Genomic DNA, 13,689 nt, shown 5'->3' with positions numbered 1-13,689 from the left:
GTATGTGTGCGGGGTTGTCTCAGGGGTGTTAAAGGGGGCTGATAATTTTCCTGCTTGCTAACTGGAAAATAGCTAATTAAAATCCACTTCAGCTAACAGGCTGTCTGGGACTGTGTTAATGACTGCTCTTGCCTGCTTCTCCTCAGGTTAGCCCTTTTCTACAGTCGTAGCTCTGCCTGCTTCTCCTCAGGTTAGCCCTTTTCTACAGTCAGAGCTCTGCCTGCTTCTCCTCAGGTTAGCCCTTTCCTACAGTCAGAGCTCTGCCTGCTTCTCCTCAGGTTAGCCCTTTTCTACAGTCGTAGCTCTGCCTGCTTCTCCTCAGGTTAGCCCTTTCCTACAGTCAGAGCTCTGCCTGCTTCTCTTCAGGTTAGCCCTTTTCAACAGTCAGAGCTCTGCCTGCTTCTCCTCAGATTAGCCCTTTCCTGCAGTCAAATGACCTAGTGGCCTCACGATATCAGAATTAATAAACATATTTTTTTTAAACCTCCCAAAATACTATATTTCTACATCAAACAGTTGTGTTATATTTCAGTCTTCTGTGTTGTTTATAAAGTGTATTATTGGAATGCAAATCAAACTGGAATAAATGTCAGCTCTACGTCTGACGTTGTGTAGGTGTCTTCCTTCTTTAAGCCCATAACCATGCGTGTGAGGAGAATACTTCTGTTTCAAAGTAGATTAGACGACCAAGAAACACGCTGTGTGACCCTGATTTAGCCCACTACAGTAAAATGTTAACTAGCGATACTGGCTGTCTCCCACTCCTTCCTGCTGTAGCAGTAGTACCCCATGCAGGAGATAGTGGCTCTTCACCGTCAGAGACTACTGTAATCAGTATAGAGATATCCACCTTCAGGGAATGCTGTAATCAGTATAGATATTCACCTTCAGAGACATCTCTAATCAGTATAGAGATATTCACCTTCAGAGACGACTGTAATCAGTATAGATATTCACCTTTAGAGACATCTATAATCAGTATAGAGATATTCACCTTTAGAGACTACTGTAATCAGTATAGAGATATTCACCTTTAGAGACTACTGTAATCAGTATAGATATCCACCTTCAGCGACTACTGTAATCAGTATATAGATATTCACCTTCAGCGACTACTGTAATCAGCATAGATATTCACCTTTAGAGACTACTGTAATCAGTATAGAGATATTCACCTTCAGAGACTACTGTAATCAGTATAGAGATATTCACCTTCAGCGACTACTGTAATCAGCATAGATATTCACCTTCAGAGACATCTCTAATCAGTATAGATATTCACCTTCAGAGACATCTCTAATCAGTATAGAGATATTCACCTTTAGAGACTACTGTAATCAGTATAGATATTCACCTTCAGAGACTACTGTAATCAGTATAGATATTCACCTTTAGAGACTACTGTAATCAGTATAGAGATATTGACCTTCAGAGACTACTGTAATCAGCATAGATATTCACCTTTAGAGACTACTGTAATCAGTATAGAGATATTCACCTTCAGAGACTACTGTAATCAGCATAGATATTCACCTTCAGAGACTACTGTAATCAGTATAGAGATATTCACCTTCAGCGACTACTGTAATCAGCATAGATATTCACCTTCAGAGACATCTCTAATCAGTATAGATATTCACCTTCAGAGACATCTCTAATCAGTATAGAGATATTCACCTTCAGAGACATCTCTAATCAGTATAGAGATATTCACCTTCAGAGACATCTCTAATCAGTATAGAGATATTCACCTTTAGAGACATCACTAATCAGTATAGAGATATTCACCTTCAGAGACAGCTCTAATCAGTATAGATATTCACCTTCAGAGACTACTATAATCAGTATATAGATATTCACCTTTAGAGACTACTGTAATCAGTATAGATATTCACCTTCAGAGACTACTGTAATCAGTATAGATATTCACCTTTAGAGACTACTGTAATCAGTATAGAGATATTCACCTTCAGAGACTACTGTAATCAGCATAGATATTCACCTTTAGAGACTACTGTAATCAGTATAGAGATATTCACCTTCAGGGACTACTGTAATCAGTATAGAGATATTCACCTTCAGAGACATCTCTAATCAGTATAGAGATATTCACCTTCAGAGACTACTGTAATCAGCATAGATATTCACCTTTAGAGACTACTGTAATCAGCATAGATATTCACCTTTAGAGACTACTGTAATCAGCATAGATATTCACCTTTAGAGACTACTGTAATCAGCATAGATATTCACCTTTAGAGACTACTGTAATCAGTATAGAGATATTCACCTTCAGAGACTACTGTAATCAGCATAGATATTCACCTTCAGAGACTACTGTAATCAGTATAGAGATATTCACCTTCAGAGACTACTGTAATCAGTATAGAGATATTCACCTTCAGCGACTACTGTAATCAGTATAGATATTCACCTTCAGAGACTACTGTGATCAGCATAGATATTCACCTTCACAGACTACTGTAATCAGTATAGATATTCACCTTCAGAGACTACTGTAATCAGTATAGAGATATTCACCTTCAGAGACTACTGTAATCAGTATAGAGATATTCACCTTCAGAGACTACTGTAATCAGTATAGAGATATTCACCTTTAGAGACTACTGTAATCAGTATAGATATTCACCTTCAGGGACATCTCTAATCAGTATAGAGATATTCACCTTCAGAGACATCTATAATTAGTATAGAGATATTCACCTTCAGAGACATCTCTAATCAGTATAGAGATATTCACCTTCAGAGACATCTCTAATCAGTATAGAGATATTCACCTTCAGAGACATCTCTAATCAGTATAGAGAACACAGTTGAAACTAAAACATTGTTTCTTGAGTCGCTCTTTAAATTCCCCCTCATTCCACTACATCTCCCTGAGGAAGAGACAGGAGGTACATGGGCCTCACCATGGTAACTAGAGATGTCAATCACAACAGACTTCCTCCTTCAAGGTCTGTTATTCCTTTCTGACTGATCAAAGCCACGAACTAAAACAAAGACAGTCTCTTGATGTAAATATCAGAAGATGTTTATATCTGGCACATTTTTCATCTCCATCGTGTTGTTTCTGTATAATTAATGATTCAAAAAACTTTCAGCTCTTTATTTTTGTATCTTTTGTTTTCAGAACATTTCTACATTTGATCTTTTAGCGGTTCATTTCTTTAGCCTGGGTACCAGTTTTTAATTTTTTTTTTTTAAAGCTAACACTCCACTCCATGAAGTCTGTGTCATATTCTTTGACAAAAGAAAGGAGAGGCAAGGAGTGGAATGTGGTAGCTGAACAGAGATGGTAACCAGGCTATAATTTATCAGGAGGACAAAGAGATAATTGTACCTGTTGTTAACCAGAGATATCTGTGTTCTGTATAACTACGAGACGTTATACAGTGCAGTCAGAGGTGATGCTCTTTGTCGTTTCCTGCTGGATTGGGAGTTTTGTACTTGATATCTTCTTTCTCTAATCTCATATATTATAATGACATAAATTAGTTGGACTATTCTGTGTTCTTGCTATTCTCTCTATAGTGTAGCTGGCTGATGAACCTGACTAGGAGGTCAGGAAACTACTGTCTCAGTCAGACTGTTGTCCTAGTCACTGATGAACCTGACTAGGAGGTCAGGAAACTACTGTCTCAGTCAGACTGTTGTCCTAGTCACTGATTAACCTGACTAGGAGGTCAGTAAACTACTGTCTCAGTCAGACTGTTGTCCTAGTCACTGATTAACCTGACTAGGAGGTCAGTAAACTACTGTTAATCAGACTGTTGTCCTAGTCACTGATGAACCTGACTAGGAGGTCAGTAAACTACTGTCTCAGTCAGACTGTTGTCCTAGTCACTGATGAACCTGACTAGGAGGTCATGAAACTACTGTCTCAGTCAGACTGTTGTCCTAGTCACTGATGAACCTGACTAGGAGGTCAGTAAACTACTGTCTCAGTCAGACTGTTGTCCTAGTCACTGATGAACCTGACTAGGAGGTCATGAAACTACTGTCTCAGTCAGACTGTTGTCCTAGTCACTGATGAACCTGACTAGGAGGTCAGTTAACTACTGTCTCAGTCAGACTGTTGTCCTAGTCACTGATGAACCTGACTAGGAGGTCAGGAAACTACTGTCTCAGTCAGACTGTTGTCCTAGTCACTGATGAACCTGACTAGGAGGTCAGGAAACTACTGTCTCAGTCAGACTGTTGTCCTAGTCACTGATGAACCTGACTAGGAGATCAGGAAACTACTGTCTCAGTCAGACTGTTGTCCTAGTCACTGATGAACCTGACTAGGAGGTCAGGAAACTACAGTCTCAGTCAGACTGTTGTCCTAGTCACTGTTGAACCTGACTAGGAGGTCAGGAAACTACTGTCTCAGTCAGACTGTTGTCCTAGTCACTGATGAACCTGACTAGGAGGTCAGTAAACTACTGTCTCAGTCAGACTGTTGTCCTAGTCACTGATGAACCTGACTAGGAGGTCAGTAAACTACTGTCTCAGTCAGACTGTTGTCCTAGTCACTGATGAACCTGACTAGGAGGTCAGTAAACTACTGTCTCAGTCAGACTGTTGTCCTAGTCACTGATGAACCTGACTAGGAGGTCAGGAAACTACTGTCTCAGTCAGACTGTTGTCCTAGTCACTGATTAACCTGACTAGGAGGTCAGTATACTACTGTTAATCAGACTGTTGTCCTAGTCACTGATGAACCTGACTAGGAGGTCAGTAAACTACTGTCTCAGTCAGACTGTTGTCCTAGCCACTGATGAACCTGACTAGGAGGTCATGAAACTACTGTCTCAGTCAGACTGTTGTCCTAGCCTCCATAGGGAGAAAAGCTGTTATAACAAGACTACAATACAATCTGGACTCCATCGATCCAATGTGACAAATGGCCATGTTTAAAATGGTCTGGCTCTCTGTGTGAGTTAAATATCTCTGTGAGTTAGAAAAATCTATGATGGAAAAAAAGACAAGAAGTGCCAACTCAGGTCTCTTTCGGAGCCAAGGGGTTGATTGTTCACCGAGACCTTTTCTGTTCAGCTGCCTGCCAGACTGATTCTGAAAAGATGCCAGTTTCCCGACCCAACAATGTCTTTCCAACAGCACAATAACGACCTGTCGTCTGTCGAAAGCCACCAGCTTTCAGGAGTTAATTGGATTTTTTATATTTTTTTGAAAAGCAATATAAAATGGTCCTTGGTAATAATCTGTCCTTATAGATTCTCATCTCTTCAGACAAAGCCGCTAATTGTTTCAGTCTGAATGTGAGAGTTCCTGTGATGTCACCTTGAGTCTGTGTCATAATATTCAGTGTTACTGTAGCAGAGAATAATACATTAGATTGTCAAACTCTAACTATATACGTGTTGTAATTCAGTTAGCAGACAGGCACTCAGAACGATGTCATCCATACAACGTGAAAGAGAAGTCTCCTGGATTAAACGATACTTTCAGACATCAACTACCGCAACGACTAACACAGACAAGAGTTAGTCTTTAGTTAAGAATGACAGATGAAGCCACGTTACTGTGTAGTATAGTACTGAACCATGTTACTGTGTAGTATAGTACTGAACCATGTTACATTACTGAACCATGTTACTGTGTAGTATAGTACTGAACCATGTTACTGTGTAGTATAGTACTGAACCATGTTACTGTGTAGTATAGTACTGAACCATGTTACATTACTGAACCATGTTACTGTGTAGTATAGTACTGAACCATGTTACTGTGTAGTATAGTACTGAACCATGTTACTGTGTAGTATATTACTGAACCATGTTACATTACTGAACCATGTTACTGTGTAGTATAGTACTGAACCATGTTACTGTGTAGTATAGTACTGAACCGTGTTACTGTGTAGTATAGTACTGAACCATGTTACTGTGTAGTATAGTACTGAACCATGTTACTGTGTAGTATAGTACTGAACCATGTTACTGTGTAGTATAATACTGAACCCTGTTACTGTGTAGTATAGTACTGAACCATGTTACTGTGTAGTATAGTACTGAACCATGTTACATTACTGAACCATGTTACTGTGTAGTATAGTACTGAACCATGTTACTGTGTAGTATAATACTGAACCGTGTTACTGTGTAGTATAGTACTGAACCATGTTACATTACTGAACCATGTTACTGTGTAGTATAGTACTGAACCATGTTACTGTGTAGTATAGTACTGAACCGTGTTACTGTGTAGTATAATACTGAACCATGTTACTGTGTAGTATAGTACTGAACCATGTTACTGTGTAGTATAGTACTGAACCGTGTTACTGTGTAGTATAGTACTGAACCATGTTACTGTGTAGTATAATACTGAACCATGTTACTGTGTAGTATAGTACTGAACCGTGTTACTGTGTAGTATAATACTGAACCATGTTACTGTGTAGTATAATACTGAACCATGTAACTGTGTAGTATAATACTGAACCATGTTACTGTGTAGTATAATACTGAACCATGTTACATTACTGAACCCTGTTACTGTGTAATATAATACTGAACCATGTTACTGTGTAGTATAATACTGAACCATGTTACTGTGTAGTATAGTACTGAACCATGTTACTGTGTAGTATAATACTGAACCCTGTTACTGTGTAGTATAGTACTGAACCATGTTACTGTGTAGTATAATACTGAACCATGTTACTGTGTAGTATAGTACTGAACCATGTTACTGTGTAGTATAATACTGAACCATGTTACTGTGTAGTATAGTACTGAACCATGTTACTGTGTAGTATAATACTGAACCCTGTTACTGTGTAGTATAGTACTGAACCATGTTACTGTGTAGTATAATACTGAACCATGTTACTGTGTAGTATAGTACTGAACCATGTTACTGTGTAGTATAATACTGAACCATGTTACTGTGTAGTATAATACTGAACCGTGTTACTGTGTAGTATAGTACTGAACCATGTTACTGTGTAGTATAATACTGAACCATGTTACTGTGTAGTATAATACTGAACCATTTTTTTGTGTAGTATAATACTGAACCATGTTACTGTGTAGTATAATACTGAACCATGTTACTGTGTAGTATAATACTGAACCATGTTACTGTGTAGTATAATACTGAACCATGTTACTGTGTAGTATAGTACTGAACCATGTTACTGTGTAGTATAGTACTGAACCGTGTTACTGTGTAGTATAGTACTGAACCCTGTTACTGTGTAGTATAGTACTGAACCATGTTACTGTGTAGTATAATACTGAACCATGTTACTGTGTAGTATAGTACTGAACCATGTTACTGTGTAGTATAATACTGAACCATGTTACTGTGTAGTATAATACTGAACCGTGTTACTGTGTAGTATAGTACTGAACCATGTTACTGTGTAGTATAATACTGAACCATGTTACTGTGTAGTATAATACTGAACCATTTTTTTGTGTAGTATAATACTGAACCATGTTACTGTGTAGTATAATACTGAACCATGTTACTGTGTAGTATAATACTGAACCATGTTACTGTGTAGTATAATACTGAACCATGTTACTGTGTAGTATAGTACTGAACCATGTTACTGTGTAGTATAGTACTGAACCGTGTTACTGTGTAGTATAGTACTGAACCATGTTACTGTGTAGTATAATACTGAACCATGTTACTGTGTAGTATAGTACTGAACCGTGTTACTGTGTAGTATAATACTGAACCATGTTACTGTGTAGTATAATACTGAACCATGTAACTGTGTAGTATAATACTGAACCATGTTACTGTGTAGTATAATACTGAACCATGTTACATTACTGAACCCTGTTACGGTGTAATATAATACTGAACCCTGTTACTGTGTAGTATAGTACTGAACCATGTTACTGTGTAGTATAATACTGAACCATGTTACTGTGTAGTATAGTACTGAACCATGTTACTGTGTAGTATAATACTGAACCATGTTACTGTGTAGTATAATACTGAACCGTGTTACTATGTAGTATAGTACTGAACCATGTTACTGTGTAGTATAATACTGAACCATGTTACTGTGTAGTATAATACTGAACCATGTTACTGTGTAGTATAATACTGAACCATTTTTATTTATTTATTTTACCATTATTTAACCAGGTAAGCTAGTTGAGAACACCTTTATTTAACCAGGTAGGCAAGTTGAGAACAAGTTCTCATTTACAATTGCGACCTGGCCAAGATAAAGCAAAGCAGTTCGACAGATACAACAACACAGAGTTACACATGGAGTAAAACAAACATACAGTCAATAATAGAGTATAAACAAGTCTATATACAATGTGAGCAAATGAGGTGAGAAGGGAGGTAAAGGCAAAAAAGGCCTTGGTGGCAAGGTAAATACAATATAGCAAGTAAAACACTGGAATGGTAGTTTTGCAATGGAAGAATGTGCAAAGTAGAAATAAAAATAATGGGGTGCAAAGGAGCAAAATAAATAAATAAATAAAATACAGTTGGGAAAGAGGTAGTTGTTTGGGCTAAATTATAGGTGGGCTATGTACAGGTGCAGTAATCTGTGAGCTGCTCTGACAGTTGGTGCTTAAAGCTAGTGAGGGAGATAAGTGTTTCCAGTTTCAGAGATTTTGTAGTTCGTTCCAGTCATTGGCAGCAGAGAACTGGAAAGAGAGGCGGCCAAAGAAAGAATTGGTTTTGGGGGTGACTAGAGAGATATACCTGCTGGAGCGTGTGCTACAGGTGGGAGATGCTATGGTGACCAGCGAGCTGAGATAAGGGGGGACTTTACCTAGCAGGGTCTTGTAGATGACATGGAGCCAGTGGGTTTGGCGACGAGTATGAAGCGAGGGCCAGCCAACGAGAGCTTACAGGTCGCAATGGTGGGTAGTATATGGGGCTTTGGTGACAAAACGGATTGCACTGTGATAGACTGCATCCAATTTGTTGAGTAGGGTATTGGAGACTATTTTGTAAATTACATCGCCAAAGTCGAGGATTGGTAGGATGGTCAGTTTTACAAGGGTATGTTTGGCAGCATGAGTGAAGGATGCTTTGTTGCGAAATAGGAAGCCAATTCTAGATTTAACTTTGGATTGGAGATGTTTGATATGGGTCTGGAAGGAGAGTTTACAGTCTAACCAGACACCTAAGTATTTGTAGTTGTCCACGTATTCTAAGTCAGAGCCGTCCAGAGTAGTGATGTTGGACAGGCGGGTAGGTGCAGGTAGCGATCGGTTGAAGAGCATGCATTTAGTTTTACTTGTATTTAAGAGCAATTGGAGGCCACGGAAGGAGAGTTGTATGGCATTGAAGCTTGCCTGGAGGGTTGTTAACACAGTGTCCAAAGAAGGGCCGGAAGTATACAGAATGGTGTCGTCTGCGTAGAGGTGGATCAGAGACTCACCAGCAGCAAGAGCGACCTCATTGATGTATACAGAGAAGAGAGTCGGTCCAAGAATTGAACCCTGTGGCACCCCCATAGAGACTGCCAGAGGTCCGGACAACAGACCCTCCGATTTGACACACTGAACTCTATCAGAGAAGTAGTTGGTGAACCAGGCGAGGGAATCATTTGAGAAACCAAGGCTGTTGAGTCTGCCGATGAGGATGTGGTGATTGACAGAGTCGAAAGCCTTGGCCAGATCAATGAATACGGCTGCACAGTAATGTTTCTTATCGATGGCGGTTAAGATATCGTTTAGGACCTTGAGCGTGGCTGAGGTGCACCCATGACCAGCTCTGAAACCAGATTGCATAGCAGAGAAGGTATGGTGAGATTCAAAATGGTCGGTAATCTGTTTGTTGACTTGGCTTTCGAAGACCTTAGAAAGGCATGGTAGGATAGATATAGATCTGTAGCAGTTTGGGTCAAGAGTGTCCCCCCCTTTGAAGAGGGGGATGACCGCAGCTGCTTTCCAATCTATGGGAATCTCAGACGACACGAAAGAGAGGTTGAACAGGCTAGTAATAGGGGTGGCAACAATTTCGGCAGATAATTTTAGAAAGAAAGGGTCCAGATTGTCTAGCCCGGCTGATTTGTAGGGGTCCAGATTTTGCAGCTCTTTCAGAACATCAGCTGAATGGATTTGGGAGAAGGAGAAATGGGGAAGGCTTGGGCGAGTTGCTGTTGGGGGTGCAGTGCTGTTGACAGGGGTAGGAGTAGCCAGGTGGAAAGCATTGGCCAGCAGTAGAAAAATGCTTATTGAAATTTTCAATTATGGTGGATTTATCAGTGGTGACAGTGTTTCCTATCTTCAGTGCAGTGGGCAGCTGGGATGAGGTGTTCTTATTCTCCATGGACTTTACAGTGTCCCAGAACTTTTTTGAGTTAGTGTTGCAAGAAGCACATTTCTGCTTGAAAAAGCTAGCCTTGGCTTTTCTAACTGCCTGTGTATAATGGTTTCTAGCTTCCCTGAACAGCTGCATATCACGGGGGCTGTTCGATGCTAATGCAGAACGCCATAGGATGTTTTTGTGTTGGTTAAGGGCAGTCAGGTCTGGGGAGAACCAAGGGCTATATCTGTTCCTGGTTCTAAATTTCTTGAATGGGGCATGTTTATTTAAGATGGTTAGGAAGGCATTTTAAAAAAATATCCAGGCATCCTCTACTGACGGGATGAGGTCAATATCCTTCCAGGATACCCCGGCCAGGTCGATTAGAAAGGCCTGCTCGCTGAAGTGTTTCAGGGAGCGTTTTACAGTGATGAGAGGAGGTCGTTTGACCGCTGACCCATTACGGATGCAGGCAATGAGGCAGTGATCGCTGAGATCTTGGTTGAAGACAGCAGAGGTGTATTTAGAGGGGAAGTTGTTTAGGATGATATCTATGAGGGTGCCCGTGTTTAAGGCTTTGGGGAGGTACCTGGTAGGTTCATTGATAATTTGTGTGAGATTGAGGGCATCAAGTTTAGATTGTAGGATGGCTGGGGTGTTAAGCATGTTCCAGTTTATGTCGCCTAGCAGCACGAGCTCTGAAGATAGATGGGGGGCAATCAGTTCACATATGGTGTCCAGAGCACAGCTGGGGGCAGAGGGTGGTCTATAGCAGGCGGCAACGGTGAGAGACTTGTTTTTAGAGAGGTGGATTTTTAAAAGTAGAAGTTCAAATTGTTTGGGTACAGACCTGGATAGTAGGACAGAACTCTGCAGGCTATCTTTGCAGTAGATTGCAACACCGCCTTGTCTGAAAATGTTGTAGTTTGGAATTAAAATGTCTGAATTTTTGGTGGTCTTCCTAAGCCAGGATTCAGACGCAGCTAGAACATCCGGGTTGGCAGAGTGTGCTAAAGCAGTGAATAGAACAAACTTAGGGAGGAGGCTTCTAATGTTAACATGCATGAAACCAAGGCTATTACGGTTACAGAAGTCGTCAAAAGAGAGCGCCTGGGGAATAGGAGTGGAGCTAGGCACTGCAGGGCCTGGATTCACCTCTACATCGCCAGAGGAACATAGGAGGAGTAGAATAAGGGTGCGGCTAAAAGCAATAAGAATTGGTCGTCTAGAACGTCTGGAACAGAGAGTAAAAGGAGGTTTCTGGGGGCGATAAAATAGCATCAAGGTATAATGTACAGACAAAGGTAAGGTAGGATGTGAATACAGTGGAGGTAAACCTAGGTATTGAGTGATGAAGAGAGAGATATTGTCTCTAGAAACATCATTGAAACCAGGAGATGTCATTGCATGTGTGGGTGGTGGAACTAATAGGTTGGATAAGGTATAGTGAGCAGGACTAGAGGCTCTACAATGAAATAAGCCAATAAACACTAACCAGAACAGCAATGGACAAGACATATTGACATTAAGGAGAGGCATGCTTAGTCGAGTGATCAAAAGGGTCCAGTGAGTGGAGAGGTTGGTTGAGGGTCACGGCGATTTAGACAGCTAGCCAGGCCAACCGGTAGCAAGCTAGCATAGGATGGAGTCTGTTGTTAGCCACCTCTTGCGTTCGGTCAGTAGATTAGTGGGGTTCCGTATGGTAGAGGGGATTAATCCAAATCACACAACAACAACAAAAATAAGAACAATAGATATAGTTATAGAGGCCCGAGAAGAAAACATAATAATAATAAAAATAAATAAATTGTCCGATTGTCTATTCAGATAGCAGCCGGTAAGACAGCTAACGGTTAGCGGGCCGCAGATGGGCGTTCAGGTAACGTCGCGACAGAGGAGCCAGCCGGATCTCATTCAGGTAGATAACGTCGGCAGTCCAGTTGTGAAGGCCCGGTGGGGCTCCGCGTAGGCAGTGAAACGGGTCCAGATAGGTGACTGCAGCCCAGGAGTGAATGATGGAACTCAGGAGTGATTGACGGAGCTGGCTAGCACCGGAACAATCGATGTTTGCTCCGGAATCGACGAAAGCCGACTGTCACACGGATAGCAGCTAGCTAGCTGTGAGATCCGGGTATGAATGTCCAGAGAGCAGTTGAAATCCAGGGACATGGAGAGAAAAATTGGTCCGGTATGTTCCGTTCCGAGCCGCGCTGTGCCGTACAAAACTGGCGATAGATTTTCGATAGATTTTCGAGCTAAAGGATAGCTGATGACCACAAACCGTGGTTAGCTGAATACTAACGATTTGCCAGTAAAGAAGCTAACTAGCTTCTGATTAGCTTCTGGATTAGCTTCTGGGCTAGCTCCTGGCTAGCTTCTGGCTAGTTTCTGGCTAGCTTCTTGGAGTTTCTGGCTAGCTTCTTGGAGGATTACAGATCTGAGGTAAATAATACTTTTTTATAAATATAAATTGGTGAGGCTGGTTGCAGGAGAGTGTTTTGAAGATGAGTTGATGGAAAATAAAAATAAAATGTATGTGAAAAAAGTTGTAAATATATATATATACAGGACACGACAAGACGAGGACAAAAGACATCTGAACTGCTATGCGATCTTGGAGTAACCATGTTACTGTGTAGTATAATACTGAACCATGTTACTGTGTAGTATAATACTGAACCATGTTACTGTGTAGTATAATACCGAACAGTGTTACTGTGTAGGTAATAGGGATGTCATTGAGATGACAGGTCAGAGTGCAGGCAGAGATAGAATACAAATTCATAGCCTTCTGTATCACCAGCTATGCAGTGTGGCAAGCTTGCTCGAAATTCCAAGCGGATGGTTGTTTGCGAAGTGAGTTGGTGCTTCGGCAGAGAAAATAATCACCTAACGTGGGGCTCGAACCCACAACCCTGAGATTAAGAGTCTCATGCTCTACCGACTGAGCTAGCCAGGTACCTCAATGGTGATTTTGAGTTGGTTCGAATATCGTACATCCCAGTTTCTGCAAAATATGGTGATCAGTGCGTGTTGTTGATGGATCCTGTGGTGCAATCTGTTAGCGTGTTGTATTTATACAGCAGTATACAGCAATTAGATGACAAGGTTAGGAGTTCAAGGCCCACCAGGAGCAAGTATTCTTCTTGAAGCCTCTGCCTGTCTATTTCTTGTCCGGATAATGATAATTTATTCAATCCATTTAGGAGTACAATTCATTGGTAATAGGTATGTCATTGAGATGACAGGTCAGAGTGCAGGCAGAGATAGAATACAAATTCATAGCCTTCTGTATCACCAGCTATGCAGTGTGGCAAGCTTGCTCGAAATTCCAAGCGGATGGTTGTTTGCGAAGTGAGTTGGTGCTTCGGCAGAGAAAATAATCACCTAACGTGGCGCTCGAACCCACGACCCTGAGATTAA

Source organism: Oncorhynchus clarkii, unplaced genomic scaffold, assembly GCF_045791955.1.
Source record: "Oncorhynchus clarkii lewisi isolate Uvic-CL-2024 unplaced genomic scaffold, UVic_Ocla_1.0 unplaced_contig_9804_pilon_pilon, whole genome shotgun sequence".
NCBI lineage: Eukaryota > Metazoa > Chordata > Actinopteri > Salmoniformes > Salmonidae > Oncorhynchus > Oncorhynchus clarkii.
This window is presented reverse-complemented; position numbering follows the sequence as displayed.